The sequence below is a fragment of the Loxodonta africana genome, chromosome 22, assembly GCF_030014295.1.
Source record: "Loxodonta africana isolate mLoxAfr1 chromosome 22, mLoxAfr1.hap2, whole genome shotgun sequence".
NCBI classification, from domain to species: Eukaryota; Metazoa; Chordata; class Mammalia; order Proboscidea; family Elephantidae; genus Loxodonta; species Loxodonta africana.
The window spans coordinates 1,422,993-1,436,744 of NC_087363.1; the positions used below are offsets into that span (position 1 = coordinate 1,422,993).

General features: G+C 37.8%; 1 pseudogene; it reads right to left on the bottom strand.

Moving 5' to 3' along the window:
* Positions 1 to 46: 46 nt before the first annotated feature.
* Positions 47 to 12,856, bottom strand: LOC100663954 (olfactory receptor 5D13-like; annotated as a pseudogene).
* Positions 12,857 to 13,752: the final 896 nt, after the last annotated feature.

Genomic DNA, 13,752 nt, shown 5'->3' on the forward strand with positions numbered 1-13,752 from the left:
TGATTTCCTAAGCTGTAAGGAACAACGTTATTGAAGAGCAATCAAATGGGGAGTTACATTAGACACATGCACTGCTTTGATATTTGAAGAGGAATCTGAATCAATATAACAGCTAAACACTTGGACAATTCCTCACAATTCTCTGGAAAATGAATAAGTAAATCTATACTGACTTTACAGTTTGTGACAGGGTAGCTTGGTATTGGCTAACTTCCTAACTGCCTCTTTGAAATCTTTGTTCCTGAGACTATGGATCAGGGGGTTCAGCATGGGGATGACCACTGTGTAAAACACAGAGGCCACCTTGACCATGAGCCATGAGCCCTTGGGATTAGGCACACAGTAGAGAAAAAGGGTGGTTCCATGGAAGATGGCAATGGTAGTTAGGTGGGAGGCACAGATGGAGAAGGCCTTGGGTCACCTCCTAGTTGATGCCATCTTCATGATAGTGATAAAAATGAAAATATAGGAAGTAAGAATCATCATGAGGCTGCTTATTTCATTGAATGTGGCCGACACTAAAATGATCTTTTGACTAATGTAGGGGTCAGAACAGGATACAACAACAATGGCAGCATGCTCACAGACAAAGTTGTTTATGAAGTTAGTCCCACAAAAGGATAATGTTAACAGAAAATAGGTGAATGTCAAGGAAGAGACTATACTCCAAGAGTATGAGGCAGCTACCAAAAAGAGACAAAGTTTTGGGGACATTGCAACCGTATAGAACAAGGAGTTACAAACTGCTACAAATCCATCATAAGCCATCACGGCCAACATGAATGTCTCTGTCACCACAAATATGCAAAGAAAGAAGAATTGTATGACGCACCCTGTGAAGGAAATGGTTCTGTCTTCCACAACCAAGTTTTCTAATAGTTTGGGTGTAACTACTGAAGAGTAACAGAAATCAACAAAGGACAAGTGGCTGAGGAAAAAGTACATGGTGGTGTGGAGTTTGGGGTTGATCCTGATGATCATGATCATGCACAGATTCCCGATGATGGTGACCATGTAGATGGTCAGGAAGACCATGAAGAGGGGCACCTGGAGGTCCAGGTATTCTGAGAAGCCCAAGAGGATGAAAGTGGCTCCAGTACTCTTATTTTTTTGGTTTCTGCTGAGAAAATAAGAAATTTGATTATCGTGAGAAACAATACTTGAATTAGACAGTAGAAAATGAAAAAAAAATTTAAAAAAGAGAGGTTTATTGAATGTCTATAAATATTTTGTGGAAAATACTTGTTTGCTCCTCTTAAATTATTTGAATATTTGAAACTTACTAATGTCACACTTATACAGTAAATATTAATTTTGTGCAAGTGGAATATTAAAGAACAAATTTGAAAATAACAAAAAGAGACTAGATCCTGCTATATTCAAACAATCAAAATCAGTATCATCAGAGGCAGCTCCTTCACAGGAAGGGCCACTTTGTTAGCATGAATCTAAATTTCTTGAAAATAATTGTTTTATAAAAAATACAGCTTAAGAATTTCTATAGTTTCTTCCATTTTCCCCTTTTCATTTATCAGCAATTAACTTAGAAACCTTAATTTAAAAAAAAAAAATGTTAACAACACTGGAAAAGAGTCAAGATTAAATTGTATTGCTTGGGCTATTTTCCTTTTCAGAATCTTCGTTAACCTACTAACGCAATACTTTAAACATGCTATAGATCTGCAGTACAGCTCTACTAATTTTTTTTCACTGATCACAAAATTTTTTTTAATGTTATTCTTTAGTAGATAGCATAACATTCTTCAGCAGGTGCTCGCCACCAAAATTTGTACTATGTCATCGTTAATAAAAATAGTTGAAGCAATAGTTCATATAAACCACTTCCTTTCCAAAGTGGCATTTGGGAAAGATGGGTAAGTGACCAATAGTTAAAACTGTGAAAGCACTGTACACAGCTCTTAAATATTATTCTGCAGAAAAAATAAGTTTTCCTGAAACAAGTTTTAAGCTATGCAAAGACCAAATTTCAGGCTAGAGACCAAACTCAAACACGTACCATCGTATGCTTGATGCCATTGGGACAGATCCTCAGAAATGAGAAATTGGTTTTCAGTATCAAGTACAATTGGCGGGGGTCATTTTATATTTCCTTTGTAGTTCACAATGCCTAGTCACTGGTTTTCTTTCTAAATGGAGGTCAAATGTCTATACACATGGAGTTGGAAAATACCTAAAGAGACTTGGACTATGAGAAAAGCCTACAGGCCACTAAGGAGCAGAAGTCAAGAGTATCCCTGTATTCTCAGAGAAGTCCTGCACTCTAAACTCCAGGACAAGAACAGAAGGGAAAAAAGCTCTTTCTGGACCTGACAGCATAGCCTTCAGGCCCATCTTCCCCCAAGTACTACCAGCCTCTTTCCTGTTGCATTGGACAAATAAGAATTAATCCTATTATATCCTTAATATCTATTGCTTAGTTATTTACTGATGCCAAGAGAGGCATAGGACATTTTTCATCGACCCTTGCTAATTTTCCTGTGAAGCTTTCCCTCATGGTTTCTCACACATATCTTATCTCTTCCCATTCACTGATATCATTTAACCATGATCTCTGGAAATAAATGATATATCAGTTACCAAGTAAGGAGTATAATATAAATGCTTCCTTATCTATATTTCACAAGTTGAAGACTGGTAATTTGCAAAATTATCACCAAGTCTAATGCCATCCATGAAGGTGAAATTAAATAAACCCATGATATTGATGACTACCGTCACTTTTTTTCCTCGTGGAAATCATTCTCGTGGTGGTATTGAAAGTGGTGATTACAATATGGAAACATTCACTTTCAATTTGATTATTTTCACTCAGGCACTGACTTCTCTACTGTGTGAACATGCCTCATAGAAATACAACTGGTTTTATTTAGTCACTCCTAGTCTAAGGGAACCCTGGTGGTGTAGTGGTTAAGAGCTACGGCTGCTAATCAAAAGGTCGGGAGTTCAAATCTACCAGACACTACTTGGAAACTCTGTGAAGCAATTCTACTCTGTCCTTTAGAGTTGCTAGGAGTTAGAATTGACTCCACAGCAATGGTTTTGGAAACCCTGAGTGGCGCAGTGGTTAAGAGCTACAGCAGCTAACCAAAAGGTCGGCAGTTCGAATCCACCAGGAGCTCCTTGGAAACACTTGGGGTTTCCTTTGTCCTATAGGGTTGCTATGAGTCGGAATAGATTCGGTGGCAATTTTTTTTCCTAGCCTAAGATGTGTAATTACATTTTCCCCATTCTCCTTTCTGAATCCCCATCACTTTGCATCTCTCTCTAGTTTCATCAGGTTTGAACACGTAGGAAAAATATTTCTCAAAGACTAATTCAACAACCATTCCTTTACTACCATTTTATATAAGGTTTCAGCACTACTCAGCTAGATTATGGCTGCATATTTTCAACAAAACTTGTCAATTTTATTTTTAGAATTATTTGCAATAATTCTATGCAACATGTCAAAATAATTTTCCATGATCACTTTATCCTGACAGTCAATGTTGTTTTAAGACCCAAATGCTTTTATTTAGTAAATTCATGTTGTGAGGCTGGCTTTCCCAAAATTGTCCGAGGTCTCTGTGTTCTGTCTTAGCTTCATTACCACTAACTTCTGCTTCCCTTAGCATGGTGAATTTATTCAACTCTGTTAAGCAGCACATGATCATTTGGATTATGTGTATTTTCCCATTTTTTCTGTCTCTTGTAATCCTTTATTTTTCCCTCTCCTGTTATGGGTATTATGTATTTTTTCTTGTCTCTATACATACAGATCTTAAGGTTTATAGCTTACTATTACTATATGCTATATTCTATAATGCATTACTCATATGCATGTTCAAGTTGAAACTGAAAAAAATTAGAACAAGCCCACAAGAAGCAAAGTACAACCTTGAGTGTATCTCACCTGAACTTAGAGACTGTCTCAAGAATAGATTTGGCACGTTGAACACTAATAAAAGAAGACCAGATGAATTGTGGAATGACTTCAAGGGCATGAAGAAAGCAAGAGGACATTAAAAAGACAGGAGAGAAAGAAAAGACCTAAATGGATGTTAGAAGAGACTCTGGAACTTGCTCTTGAATGTTGAGTAGCTAAAGCAAAAGAAAAAATGATGAAGTGGAAGAGTTGAACAGAAGATTTCAAAGGGCAGCTTGAGAAGACAAAGTAAAGTATTATGAGACATGCGCAAAGACCTGGAGTTAGAAAACCAAAAGAGAAGAACACACTTAGCATTTCTCAAGCTGAAAAAACTGAAGAAAAAAATCAAGCCTCAAGTTGCAATAGAGGAGGATTCTACAGGGAAAATATTAGACAATGCAGGAAGCATCAAAAGAAGATGGAAGGAATACACAGAGTCACTATATCAAAAACAACTGGTTGACATTCAACCATTTCAGGAGATAACATATGATCAGGAACCAACAGTACTGAAGGAAGAAGTCCAAGCTGCATGGAAGGCGTTGGTGAAAAACAAGGCTCTGGGAATTGATGCAATACCAGTTGAAATGTTTCAACAAAGGAATGAAGCACTGGAAGTGATCACTAGTCTATGCCAAGAAATTTGGAAGACAGCTGCCTGGCCAACCGACTAGAAGTGTATCCACAGGAATGGTGCAGGGAAATTCAGAAATTATTGAATAATATCATTAATATCACAAGCAAGCAAAATTTTGCTGATCATTCGAGTGGCTGCAACAATATATTGACAGGGAACTGCCAGAAATTCAATCCAGATTTAGAAGAGGGCTTGGAACCAGGGATATCATTGCTGATGTCAGATAAATCCTGGCTGAAAGCAAAGAATAACAGAAAGATGTTTACCTGTGATTAATCTACTATGCAAAGGCATTTGACTATGTGGATCATAACTAATTATGGATAACATTGAGGAGAATGAGATTTCTGGAACACTTAATTGTGCTCATGAGGAATCTGTACATGGATCAAGAGGAAGTCTTTCCAGCAAAACAAGGGAATACTGCATGGTTTAAAGTCAGTAAAGGTGTGTGTCAGGGCTGTATCCTTTCACCATACCTATTTAGTCTGTATACTGAGCAAATAATCAGAGAAGCTAGAGTATATGAAGAACGAGGCATCAGGATTGGAGGAAGACTTATTAACAACCTGCGTTAAACAGATGATACAACCTTGCTTGTTGAAAGTGAAGAGGACTTGAAGCACTTACTGATGAAGATCAAAGACTACAGCCTTCAGTAGGGATTATATCTCAATATAAATAAAACAAAAATCCTCACAACTGGACCAATAAGCAGCATCATGATAAACGGAGAAAAGATTGAGGGTGTCAAAGATTTAATTTTACTTGGGTTCACAATCAACAGCCATGGAAGCAGCAGTCAAGAAATCAAAAGACGCATTGCATTGGGCAAATCGGTTGCAAAAGACCTCCTTAAAGTTTTGAAAACATTCTGCATCCCACTTTGAAGTGTGGCGTCTGGGGTCTTAAATGCTAACAAGTGGCCATCTAAGATGCATCAATTGGTCTCAGCCCACCTGTATCAAAGGAGAATGAAGAATACCAAGGCCACAAAATAACTAAGAGCCCAAGAGACAGAAAGGGTCACATGAATTAGAGACTTACATCATCCTGAGACCAGAAGAACTAGTTGGTGCCCGGCCACAACCGATGACTGCCCTGACAGGGAGCACAGCAGAGAACCCCTGAGGGAGCAGGAGATCAGTGGGATGCAGACCCCAAATTCTCACAAAAAGACCATACTTAAAGGTCTGATTGAGACTAGAGGAATCCCGGTAGTCATGGTCCCCAAACCTTCTGTTGGCCCAGGACAGGAACCATCCCCGAAGACAACTCATCAGACGTGAAAGGAACTGGACAGTGGGTAGGACAGAGATGCTGATGAAGAGTGAGCTAATGATATCAGGTGGACACTTGAGACTGTGTTGGCATCTCCTGTCTGGAGGAGGAATGGGAGGATAGAAAGAGTTGGAAGCTGGCAAAATTGTCACGAAAGGAGAGACTGGAAGGGCTGACTCATTAGGGGGAGAGCAAGTGGGAGAACGGAGTAAGGTGTATATAAACTTATATGTGACAGTCTGACTTGATTTGTAAACGTTCACTTGAAGCTCAATAAAAATTAATTAAAAAAAAAAAGTTTTGAAAAGCAAACATGTCACCCTGAGGACTAAGGTGCTCCTGACCCAAGCCATGGTGTTTTCAGTTGCCTCATATGCATGCGAAAGCTGGACAATGAATAAAGAAGACCACAGAAGAACTGAAGCCTTTGAATTGTGGTGTTGGTGAAGAATATCGAATATATTATGAACTCCCAAAAGAATGAACAAGTCTGTCTTGGAAGAAGTACAATCAGAATGCTCCTTAGAAGCAAGGATGGTGAGACTGTATCACATACTTTAGACCTGTTGTCAAAAGGGATCAGTCTCTGGAGAAGGACATCATGCTTGGTAAAATAGAGAGTCAGCACAACAACCATTGTGAGGATGGCGCAGGACCAGGCAGTGTTTCATTCTGTTGTGCGCAAGGCCACTATGAGTGGGAGCCAACTTGACGTCATCTAAAACAACAACAAATAATTTATAAATTTGTCTGTTATTGCCACCTTCTTTATCAGGCATTATAGGAATTTTGGAAGGAGGCCCATATTTGACTATTTCTTATTTACCAAAATGCCTTTTTCACTGCTGGGTACCTGATGAGAAAGCCGGGAAATATCATTTGAAAGTAAGGATGTGTAACGGCATAACACCTTGAGGCCTGTCCAAGCCAAACTGACTAGATTTTAATGGACTAATGTGTTTGTCTATTCAATGGACATGTGTGTTCGTTTCCTGCAAAGATTATCATAACTCAATATTTTATTTCTAAAGTGAAATAAAACATGTTTTGAATAAACTCTCCTAAATACAGATGGACTTGGGTGATTCATTGACTGGAGATTCCTTTGCTAAGATTGATGAACTCCAAGAATTCTCCTTGTTAGTATTCCATTAGAATATAAGTCAACCTAAAAATATTGGCATGGGTCTACAGTACGTAAACATATACTTTAATATTTCATATAAACAACTTTTCTCCAACCCATTAAGAAAATCCAGTGTTAGCAGAGAGAAGCAGACTGAACAGCTAATTTCTGGCACCAAACTGTGTCACATATATGTCATCATATCCACTGGGATGCGGACCAAAGAGAATATCATGAAGCATCACCTGGGAGGCACAATTTGAGCAATTAGATAAACTTTGTCCTATGTCATATGTTGTTGTAGATTGTTTTTTTAAAGCTTTGGAGACATGTATCATTAACTTTTCCCCATTCATCTTAAAAAAAAAAAAATTAACCAGAATGAATACACGTTTATTTTATACACATGTAAATTACACAAATGTGCAATGAAAAAAATCCATTTATAAAACGTCTATCGTTTATTTTCTTCATTAGTAATCATTTTTATTTCTGTTTGTTATTTTTATAAAATTTATATTTTTAATCCATAACCAGTTGTAGTGCAAGGATCTACATAAATGGAATTGATTTGAAACTTATCAATTCTAGTATTATTGTAGATGTCCTTAGATTTTATGCAAGTTATCATGACATCTGTGAATAGAAATAGTTTTAATGTATTCCTTCCTAGCATAATGGCTACATTTTTCTTGCTTAATTGCAGTGGCTGTGACAGCCAGTAAAATGTGGATTAAAAATTATGAGGGTGGACATCTTTGCCTTACTCTCAATATTAAGGGAAAAGCAATAATATTTCACCTTACAGTACTATGTCAGATATAGGTATTTTTATAGAAAATCTTTTTCAGTTTTTAGAAGCTTCCACTGCTGGTTTTAGCACAATATTAATAAACTAAAAAGGAAAAAGCTTATGATCTTCTCAACAGATGCAGAAAAACCATATCACAAAATGCAACACCAACTTTTCATAAAAAGACTGAAAACTAGGAATAAAAAAAAAAATTCTTGATCTATAAATAGCATCTATGAAACATACCACAGCTAACATTGTATTTAGTGTAGAAGACTAAATGTTATCTTCCTAGGATCAGGAAAATGTGTCAAATCTCAGTACTTTGATACAGCATTGTCTGGGGGTTTTAAACACTGCAATAATGCAAATAAATAAATTAATAAAAGCTATATGACATGATCATTTATGAATAAAATCATATGAAATCTACATAAAAAGTCATTAGAAATAAAGCTAGCATGAAACCTGAATAGACAAAATTCAATTTTATTTTTATATATTAGCTAAAATGAATAAGAATTTATATTAAAATATAGTTCCAATAAAATATCATAAATATTCAAAATTTTTAGATGAATCTGGTGAAAATGTGCAGGATCTGTGCACACAAAACATTAAAGAAGACCAAATCAATGAAGAGATATAATACTTTCATGATTTGGAAAACTCAATACTGTTAAGATATCATCTCTCCTAGTTAATATATAAATTTCATGCAATCACAATAATAATCCCAACAGGCCTTTTGTATCCATTGTCAACCTAATTCTAAAATTCTTGGGCTATAATATAGAAATAATTCCAAGAATATATAGCAAAATGATGTTTGACAAGAGCACAAATGTAACTCGATGAAGTAAGAGTGGTAATTTTAAAAAATGGTACTGAAAAAATTGAATATCCAGATTAAAAAAATAATGAACTTCAATAGATAACTTGGACCATAAAAAAAAAAAAAACAAATAACTTGATATGGACAATAGACATAGATGTGTAACCTAAAATTATAGAATGTCAAAAAAAGAAAATCTTTGTTATCTTGAGGAAGTAAAAGGTTTTTTTTTTTTTTTTTTTTTTTAATTCCACTGCTAAAAACACAATTGACATATGAGACTTTACTCACACTGGGAATATCTGTTTTTTGAAAGACACTAAGAAAATAAGAGACCAACCACAGAATAGTAGAAAATATTTGCAAATAACACATTTTACAAATATATATATATAGACAGAATCTAAAGATACAAAAATAACCCCTAAAAATCCAATAAAAATAAAATAAATGCTATTAAAATTGAGAAAAGGATATAAACAGACACTTTACCAAAGAAAAGAAACAGGCATCAAAAGATCACATGAAAGATATTCAACTTAATTATTCATTTGTTGTTATTAAACCGGCTCCAACTCATGTTGACCTTATGCATAATAGAACAAAACATTGCCAGGTCCAGCACCACATTCATGATCCTTGGTGTGTTTGAGTCTGTTGTTGCAAATATTGTGTCAATAAAACTCATTGAAGGTTTCCCTCATTTCCACTGACCCTCTACTTTTTTTTTTTTTTCCTACTTTACCAAACATGATGTCCTTTTCTAACAATTGGTATTTCATGATGACATGTCTAAGTAAGCAAGCTGGCCTCAGCATTCTCTGTTCCAAACAGCGTTCTGGTTGTATTTCTTCTAAGACTGTTCTTTTGTCAGTCTTTGTGAACATCACATTATCCATTATCCAACTTTCACATGCTATGAAATAATTGAAAAGACATGATTTGGATTAAAAGCACCTAATTCATCAAAGTGACACCTTTGCTTTATAAACTTTAAAGAGCTCTTTTGTTCCAGATTTACTCAGTGTAATAAGTCATTTCTTTCTCTTCAGCTGCCTCCATAAAGACTGATTCTTGACCCAAGTAGAATAAAATTGCCGACTTCAATTTGTTCTCCATTTATCATGTTTTGGTTTATTTGTCCATTTATGAGAATTTTAGTTTTCTTCATGTGCAGAAGTGATAAAAGGTTAACCTAACCACAGCAGGCAATAACTACAAAAGGCCAATATGTTTGTCAGAATCTGCAGGACTTCAAACAATAGGAAACTACATCAAAGGGGTAGGATAGAGTGCTCTAAACTGTTCAATAGACTATGGACATGCATACCAAAACTAAATAACAATTTACCCCAGGAAGCGAGTTAAAGACCTACCCAATATCATGCATAGCCCTCATAACAAAAAACAACCATCACATGACAGACTCAGGACCCCTGAACCAAAAGACCAAATTGTGAGAAAAGAAAAACATGAAAAAGTCACCCAATCTTGATGTTAGTTCCTTGTCTTTAAGAAATCATAGTCTGTAAGTAATTTATTCATTGGTAATTTTCCAATAATTATAAAGGCCATGGTGAAAGATGCTTACTCCTAATTAATCAGCCCCTGTCAGAATTGTATAAAAAGCACCTGTACACATCTCCTTAAAGCATACATAATCTCTTATTAAAGACAATTATAAGGTCATATTTGGGCCTAACATGATACAAATAACACTCATACAACCAAAAATGCAACTAGCCTCATTTGCATCTTATATTTTATAAGTGAAGAAAACAAAAATGTTAGATACACACTTCCAAGGGAGAAATACTTATAATAGTTGCAGTTCTTGTTTCTGCAACTGGTCATGTAGTCGTAACTGAAATTTAAAACTACCTCCCATTCTGTATTCCCTTTGCCCTCCGCATGCACCTCAGCTGGCCGTGCTTCTTTGCCTGGAGGGGTAACCCAAATCTTCATTCTTGAAGGGTCCAGGCCATTCATAATCCTGTTAGAATTCAGTTGTAGTTTTCAATTGACTTTAATCACCGGGCATGGTAGTACTAAGGGACTCCCTAAGGTATCTCTTGCATTCCAGACACACTCTTCTTTACCTCCATTATGTAGTATCAATCCAATTTCCTCTTGGTGATCACGATGGATCACGCCATCCAATATGGTAACTCCCTTCTTTGCCTATTGATCCAGAGGCAGAAGGATCCCAAAGTGGCCAGGTGGCATTCTTAACTTCCAGGTCTATGCAATCAGTGATGTATCTCCAGTTGGGAACATTCCTACTTTTGAATCTAAGACCTCTAGACCCACAGAGCATAGGGTCATGGGGACAGGAAGCAAAAATTTTACAAGTGACTCACTAGGGGTAATAGTGAGTTGTGCCATTTCCATTTCTACCACCTGATTCCTGGATCCATAAGTCCTGGCTCTGTGAGAAACTGCACCACATATTGGATGCTGGTTTAAAGCATATCTGCCTCCTAGAGGACATTACCCCAAGGCCTTACCACATAGCTGGTGCCATTAATTGTGTCTTTAGAAGGCCATTCCATTGTTCCATCAAGGCAGCTGCTTCAGGATGATGGGGAACTGGTTAAGACTAGTGAATTCCATGAGCATGGACCCATTGCTGCTCTTCATTTGCTGTGAAATGAGTCCATTGATCTGAGGCCATGCTGTGTAGGGTACTGTCTTAGTTATCTGGTTCTGCTATAATAGAAATACCACAAGTGGATGGCTTTAACAAACAAAAATTTATTCTCTCATAGTCTAGGGGAAACCCTGGTGGCGTAGTGGTTAAGTGCTATGGCTGCTAACAAAAGGGTAGACAGTTTGAATCCTCCAGGTGCTCCTTGGAAACTCTATGGGGCAGTTCTACTCTGTCCTACAGGGTCTCTATGATTCAGAATCGACTCAACGGCAATGGGTTTTTTTTTTTTTTCCATAGTCTAGGAGGCTAGAAGTCCAAATTCAGGGTACCAGCTCCAGGGCAAGGCTTTCTCTCTCTGTTGGTTCTGGAGAAAGGTCCTTGTCATCAATCTTTCCCCGGTCTAGAAAATTTTCAGAGCACGACTCCAGGTCCAAAGGACACCCACTCCTACCTCTTCTTGCTTGGTGGTAATGAGGTTCTTCTGTTTCTCTGCTTGCTTCTCTCTTTTACGTCTCAAAAGACACCGACTCAAGACACAACCTAATCTTGGAGATTGTGTCCTGACTCATTAACATAACTGCCCCAAGCCTGCTCATTAACATATTAGATGTAGGATTTACAACACACAGGAAAATCACATCAGATAAAAAAAATGGTGGACAATCACACAATTCTGGAAATCACAGCCCAGCCAAGTTGACACATATTTTTAGGAAACACAATTCAATCCATAACAGCTACCAAGATGGTAGGTAAGGTATTCTGTAGGTCCATGGATGGCAGTTTTGGCAGAAGCATTGCATGCAGGGAAGGCAAATCTGTATCCAGAGTAATTGTCTATCTCACTAAGAACAAAAATGCTGCCCCTTTCCAAGATGGAAGCAGTCTAACGTAATAAACCCACCATCAGGTTGCTAGCTGATCACCTCAGGGAGTGATGCCCTATTGGGGACACAGTGTTGGTCTCTGTTGCTGTAAGATTGGGCACTCAGCAGTTGTTGTAGCCAAGTTGGCCTTGGTGAGTGGAAGCTCATGTTGCTGAGCCCATGCATAACCTCCAACCTCCCACCATGGCCACTTTGTTCATGGGCCATTGGGCAATAACAGTAGTAGCTGGGGAAAGAGGATGCCTGGTTTTCACAGAAGGCATCATCCTATTTACTCGATTGTTAAAATTCTCCTCTGCTGAGGTCATCCTTTTGATGAGCATTCACATGAGACACAAATACTTTCACTTTTTGGGCCATTCAGAGAGGTCTATCCACATACCTCTTTCCTATACCTCCTTGTCTCCAATTTTCCAATCAAGTTCATTTTAAGTCCCTGATCATCCAGCCAAATCATTCACCACAGCTCATGAGTCAGTAAACAATTGCACATCTGGCCATTTCTCCTTTCAAGCAAAGTTAGCAACCAGTGCACAGCTCAAAGTCCTGCCCATTGGAAGGATTTCCCTTTCATTACTGTCCTTCAGGAAGGTCCCAGAAAGAGACTGTAGTGCTACCACTATCCACTTTTGAGTGGTGCCTGCATATTACACAGAACCATCTGGAAACCAGGCACCAGTTTTCACTTCCTCAGTCAAAAGATCATAAGGACTCTCCATGACGACATAGGTGCAGACTGGGAGATGGAAGGTAATGTGACAGCAGTTGACACCACCGGCTTTTGGGCAACTTCCTCACGGATCTTTCTTGTGTCTTCAGGTCCTGCTCAGGCCACATGTTGTATATACCACTTCCATTTAATGATGGAGTATTTCTGTGCACATCTAACTTTATGGCTCTGTGAGTCAGACAATGCCCAGTTCATGATGGGAAGCTCTGGCCACATGGTGACTTGTTGGACTATGTTTGAGTATTCAGTCTCTACTAAGGCCTAGCAGAAAATCAAAAGATGTTTCTCAAAAGGAATGCAGTCTGCAGAAAATGTCAGGGCTTTGCTCAAAAATCTTAAGGATGTGTGCTATGATTCACCAATAGGGACCTGCCAAAGACTCCAAACAGCATCTCTATCTGCCACTGACACTTCAAGCACCATTGGATCAGCTGGATCATACAGCCTAACTGTCAGAACCACTTGTACCACAGCTGCAACCTGTTCCTGAGCCATCTTTTGGTCTGGGCAGCTCTCAAAACTAACAGCTTTTCGAGTCACTTGATAAATAAACTGGAGAAGCACACCCAAATGAGGAATACGTTGCCTCCAAAATTCAAGGAGGCCTACAAGGTATGATGTCACATTTTTAGTTGTGTGTGTGTGGGGGTGGAGGGGCAGATACAATAACTTATTTACTTTAGAAGGAATATCTCAACATGCACCTCACCACTGAACCCCAAGATATTTCACTGAGGTGGAAGATACCTGAATTTTTGTCACATTAATTTTCTAGCCTTTAGCATGCAAATGTTTTAGCAATAAGTCTGGAGTCATTGACACTTCTCACTTACTAGGTCCAATCAGCATAATGTCATCAGTGTAATGGACCACTGTCTTAGTCAT